Source organism: Astatotilapia calliptera, chromosome 15 (genome assembly GCF_900246225.1).
Source record: "Astatotilapia calliptera chromosome 15, fAstCal1.2, whole genome shotgun sequence".
Lineage (NCBI taxonomy): Eukaryota > Metazoa > Chordata > Actinopteri > Cichliformes > Cichlidae > Astatotilapia > Astatotilapia calliptera.
In genome coordinates, this window is record NC_039316.1 from 6591417 (window position 1) to 6597591 (window position 6175).

Genomic DNA, 6175 nt, shown 5'->3' on the forward strand with positions numbered 1-6175 from the left:
TGGTGTGTTTACTGCATAATTGAGCATATTTTCTTGTGAATTTCGCACAATAGAAAAACGAGGGAGCGGGAGCTGGGAGGACGTGAGCTATGCAAAGTGTGAGGAGGGAGAACAAGCCTTAAGAAAATGAATGCGGGGGGTTTAGTATTCAAAATGGAAGAGTAAAGAGAGTGCTGTAAATATGGGCTGGAACAACAGGGGAAAGGACGGAAATGTACCAAGAGTAATGAGCAGCAGAGAGGTGCTACAGGCGACCTGTGTTCTCCTTATTTGCATATCTGAAATTTGCAAAGCAAAACAAGCGCACACACAGAGTCCACTGGTCAGCCAGTGCCAGTCACACTACACCGTCCTGGCTCACTTCTCTAAACTTTATCTTTATCCAACGCCACACTCCAGAGTGGCCTGGGCCTGGGTGACATGCTGATAGAGGCTGTGTTTCTGACATGATCTGCTCACTAGAGCATGACATCAGGCACCCATTCATGCTGGTATTTCCCTCTGAGTGTTTCCCTCTCTTTCTCTCTCTCACACACAAACACACACACAGAGACAGTTTGCCATAGTCAGTGCTCCTCCTCTGTGTGTGTCACTGTAAATATTGACACTGCAAACAGTGACCCTCTTTGCCCCTTAAATTCTACCCCTCCTTGTGTAAAAACATCCCCTCCATTACCTCATCGAGCTGATAACCATCTACCTCCAAATGCAAAGCTGGCAAATCGCTGCTTTAAATGGGATACACCTTCATTTTTCAAAAAAAAAAAAAAAAAGGGGGCAAAAGCTGAGCTAAAAAACGTAAAGTCAGCTCCTGCTTGGCCTCCCGGCTGTAAGATAAAGAGTGAAGGATGTGTGTACTGAAAGTGAAAAATGAAACCCGGTGTTCGGATTCAGCGCTTGTCTCACTTTGTGTCTGACTGCTGCTGAAAGGGTTAATCTCCTGTTGTTAGTCAGTACCCTTTTTTTATACCGTAAGCTCTTTTTGCCACGTTTCTCTGCCTCGTCCCTTGTTTCTTTCTTTAACTAGACTTCATGTGTCAGGTTCATGTGATCTTTTCCAACCTTTGCATCTGTATTCTTATTTGTAGGTTTTTGCCCACCTGCAGCAGAGAGAAGCACATACTTGTAAAAAAGAAAAAGAAGCATCTCTCACTCTTTCACTCTGACCCACTGTCACACTCACTCACGTACTATATTTATCATCATACAGACCAAATGAGTCTATATACACTTTTATGAAAAGAGGAACTCCTCTAGTCACCCCCCACCCCAACATGAGTTGTTGGGGTGGGGGGTGACTGTCTTTTTAAATTTACTCGGAAAGACAAAAGAGGACACATTCATTCTTCCGTTTTGCCTCAAGCCACGCCGTAAAGGCAGTTGAAAGGTCAGCATACCCTTTACATTGCTCTGTTCTCAGTTTGCGTAAACACACCAGAAGCATAATAAGCATACTGTACACTACTGTATGTGCTCACTCTCACTCCTCAGAGCTCTGAAGAACTTCACAAAAGACCAACCCAGTTGTCACTTCAGCAGCTCAGCCTATCGCGCCCCTTCTTTGCTTTGTCGCGAATGAAACCTTTCGAACTTTATCACTCGCGCTTTCTATCAGATATCTTTGCACGTCTGTCTCATCCTCTCTCGTTTAAATCACATTGTGAGCATGCCATAAACGGATCGCTGCACCCCTACAATGTGGCTGCAAAGGGGGCTCCACTTTGGTGAAATGTGCATGAAATAATACGCGGGGCGTGAATCAAATCAGTGAGACCTGAATGTAAACCTACCGATGCACTTTATCTGCTTGCAATGATTTGAAAGAAAACAGTTATCACATTGAGGTCATAGCTAAAATCTGCTTCAATCTCGATGTTTTCGGGGCTTTACACTCTACTTCATCTGTCCTTAAACTGCACCTCAGTGCAGTGGGTGATTTCCATGAAACACACTGTGTAGTGGAATGAGTAAAGGGTTAATTTTTCTTCTTTTTTGGTGCAGTATTTACGTCTCTCACATGAGCCGCCCCCACACAGGCCCCAAAAAACACACTGCAAACAAATAAGTACATGATCAATAACCAGGAGCCAAACTTGTTGGCACCTCTGACTGTGCCCTCGCTCTTTCTTTGTGTGTGTGTGTGTGTGTGTGTGTGTGTGTGTGTGTGTGTGTGTGTGTGTGTGTGTGTGTGTGTGTGTGTGTGTGTGTGTGTGTGTGTGTGTGTGTGTGGAGATATGTGTATCTGATGAAATAATACCCAACCCGTAGGCGCAGTGGGAACACACCTGCCACATTTCACCCTCTCATGTTGTGTGTGTTTGCATGCTGGACAGTGAGCTCAGCATTATAATTATTATTATTATTATTATTTAGTATGTGTGTGTTTCAGGAGTTGGATTTGTTGGCCTCTTTCTTTTTCATTTTCTTTTTAAACATTTGCATACTGCAAATATGTGTAAGAACGTGTGGGCGGATGAAAAGCTTTTAACAAATGAAGACTAAGCGGTACATGTTAATGTAATTTGGTTGTTTTTGTTCTGAGACAATTTAACGCAGGTCTCAGCAGAGGATTGGCACGCAAGGAGCCTGCAGCCCGATATGCACTATGAGGGACCTGCTCACAGAAAACCTGACGAGTGAGCGCAGTGAAAGTGTTTTTGTGTATAAGTGGGCTGTGTATGGTTTCCTGGCTGGTTGACATGTATGATGTTCACCTCTATAACCTGCTATTGACCTTGGACCTTTACCTTTTTTTCTGGCCCAATTCATTTCCATCTTCTGGTTGTAAAGTTCAAAAAGAAAAAAAACAACAACAAAAAACCTCACCAACCATCATGGAAACGCTCAAATATTTAGTCAACAAGTTTTTATGGCGCTATTTATACTCAAGTGTTGTTAACAGCCCTCGAAATCATTGCGATTTTTTTCCCCTTTCTTTACTGCATCCACCTCCCGTGGCCTGCTGGGGGAAGACGTGCAGCTTCCTCTGACTCATGCCTCCTCTTGTTATTGCAGGTACAGCTCAGCCTGCTCGGCCTGTTCTTCCAGATCTGCATCATTAGTCAAATCATATTGCTATCAAAGTCACAATTACACAGGCTCAGTGATATTGTTGCTCCTGTAAACAAGGTGTCTAGTTGTGGATTAAGCCATGCATGGCTGTGTTTATTTTGTCTAGTTTTTGGGGGAAGTGTAATGTTTGTTTTGGGTTTGCACGGTCAAGTTCTGTAGTGCGATTGGGTAAAAGGTTTTCAAACCTTCTAACACACCCCAGAATCTCAAGTCAACTTTTCTTTTCTTTTTGTTGTTGTTGTTGTTTTGTTGTATGTGTGTGTTTCTTGCGGAAAATACAAGTTTAGAACAATTTTCTGAATGATGTTTCCTCATTATCTTTAACCCTGAAACATTTTTTAATACCTCGCAAATCCACATTAACGTGATCTTCCTTCTGATCCGTTAGATTCTTCTTCCCTTCTCCCAATCAGCCACAGCGTTGTTTGTGTGCCGTTATTTTCTAATCAGACGGGGTGTGATGTCACACTACAATGCCATGACTCAGCAGTTCATTAAAGGTCAGCTTGATTGTGATATACACACTATGAACTACAGACGTGCCAAAATAAATCACCCGCTGCTATGTGAGCCCTTCACATCAGCATCTGGCTGCTAAAATGCTGTTTTTTGGGAGAGAGATGACTTATTACTTACCAGCTAATGCTAGCAAGCTTGGTTAGCAAGTTGCAGCTATAAACTAATTATTAAGAAGCTAAAACTATAGCTTATTTAGTCATCTGTGCATCCAGCAAGTTGTGTTATTTATCATATGATTTCAGTGCATCAGCACCACCGAGGTGCTGGACAATGGACAGTGGAGAAGTCCAGATCAGTGACTCAACAGGTGAAGCCTAGCCAAATTTAGCTGCCTGTATGGGTACAATCAAAATGGGCATGCCCCACTTGCTCCAACTTTAAGCTCAGTTTTTACAAAGGGCAAAATTATCTTTAGAGAGCAAAACATATTTCTGTACACTGCTGTAAACATCTCAACTTCACAGCTAAAGTTGAGCATTTTAACATGTCATGAGAATTTACTCACTTCTGGAAGCAGCCTCTAGTGGCCACTTAGGGAATTGCAGATTTCAGGACGATCACGTCGGCTTCACTTTTAAGCACGGGGAAGCTGTTGCTCTGTCATCATCTGCAATCGCATTCCTATTTCTAGGTTTAGCTGAAGGTGTTCTCTAACCTCTTTATTTACACAGGCCTGCACTCAATATCTGTCCAAGTCCTAAAGCCTTTTAAACCTACAAAGGTTTCTATGTTTATATCCGTTTATATCTCTATGCTAGGCACATAAAGGTGCTATACGTGTAAAATTGCCATTACTTTCGACAATCTTGCTGCAACCTGTGAGTGAGTTTACAAAGAGTTTTTTTCTGTTCATAATCGGTTTAAAAGTTTAAATATAATCTCTTATATAAACACCCTAATCAGAGAGAATTGGCGCTGTCCCCATAAACCCATCAAAAGCAAAATTTTACAATGTAAATGATTTGATGCAGTTAGTTTTTTGTTTGTTTGCTCCTGTACTGACGCTGACTGAGGACATACCAGACATCCATTTTCAGTATGTTACCCAAACAGTTGCTAAAGAGATAAGATAACCTGATATGTAGAAAAATGCATGTGTTCGTCACACTTTTCTTTAAATGTATTGAAGCATGTAAACAAATACCGTTTAAACACTTTACCTGAAATCTTCAATCTTCAGTGTGAAAAAAAAAGTGCAGGCATGTTTCATTTTAAGGGGGAACTAACTGTAATGCTGCATATCTTGTCTGGGCAGTCTTTATGCCACTTATCCAGAAAATGGCTCAAAGTGAAACTAAAAGAAAAAAAAAACAAACGGCAAATGAAGCTGAAATACTTTGCTGTACATAATGTAAAAACAGTTAAATAATCAAATATCACTAACATTTGCATTAGATGTCATCACATACATCTGTCAATATTATTTAGACTCCACTAGATGCCACCTTTACATGCTAAAGTCTTTTAGTGGCTCAAAAATGTCCCGCTTATCTCTTAAATGTAAATATTTAACTTGTAAATAACGATCATGTACGTGCCGTCTTAGTGACAAGTGTGTTATTGTTTCTGATCAAAATAACCAAAATGCTTAACCATCCTGCCAATACAACTGTGTACTCCATAGGTAATTTCTGCAGTCAACAAGGCCTCGGGTTTAGACGACAAAAGAAAATAAAGTACCTTTTTTTTCTTCTTTTTTTTTGGTGTGGCATAACATCAGTTTCAATAGCACAATGTACTATAATAGTGTGTGTTCGACACTGATTGTAAAAGATTACACAAAAGTCCCACAAGATTGCACATTTGCTGTAATTGGTTGACAGATTATGTCATGGTGACAGAGAAATAAAAAGCTTTATTCTTCAACACGGCCTGAACTTTCTTTAAGTTGTGTTCAGGAATAGTTCTCCAGGCTTCCTGAAGGACATTTAAAGCTCTTCTTTGGATGTTGGCTGCATTTAGTTCCATTCTCTGTCAAAATGTTCCCACACACTGCTTCAATAACGATAAAGCCAGGTTCACATGGTATTACATGGTGAATCTAAACCTAACTGTACTTTCCTATGTTTGTATTTTACCTTTGATAAGTTCCCCAACACCACTGGCTGCAATGCAGCCCCCAAAATGGCAGAGGTTCCACCATGATTTACAGATGGCTGTAGACACTTGTTGTTGACAATTTGAACCAAAATAATCTCAAATTCATCACTCCATCAGACCCCTTGACAGTCATCAGTCACAGAAGGTCCTGATTCATTTCTCATTATACTTTTTAAGACCTGACTTACATATCATTCATCTGCTGTAGATAGTTTGCGTAATCTTTGGTGTTTGTCAAAGATCCGATTAAAAGAAAAATGGGAACAAATGATGTGTTTTTGCAACAGGATGCTAGTAACAAAGTTGTCTGTTACATGTAGACATAACCGCAATTTATCCCTTGGAGCCTTTATTATGCTTTAATGATTCATAGGTCAATGTGAAGTAGCTCAACAAACAAAAAAACATTCCTCTAAAAATGGTCAAGTACAAGGATTGAACTGAGAATGAGGGAAAAAGCAGCAAGTGTCCAAAGAAAATTCTG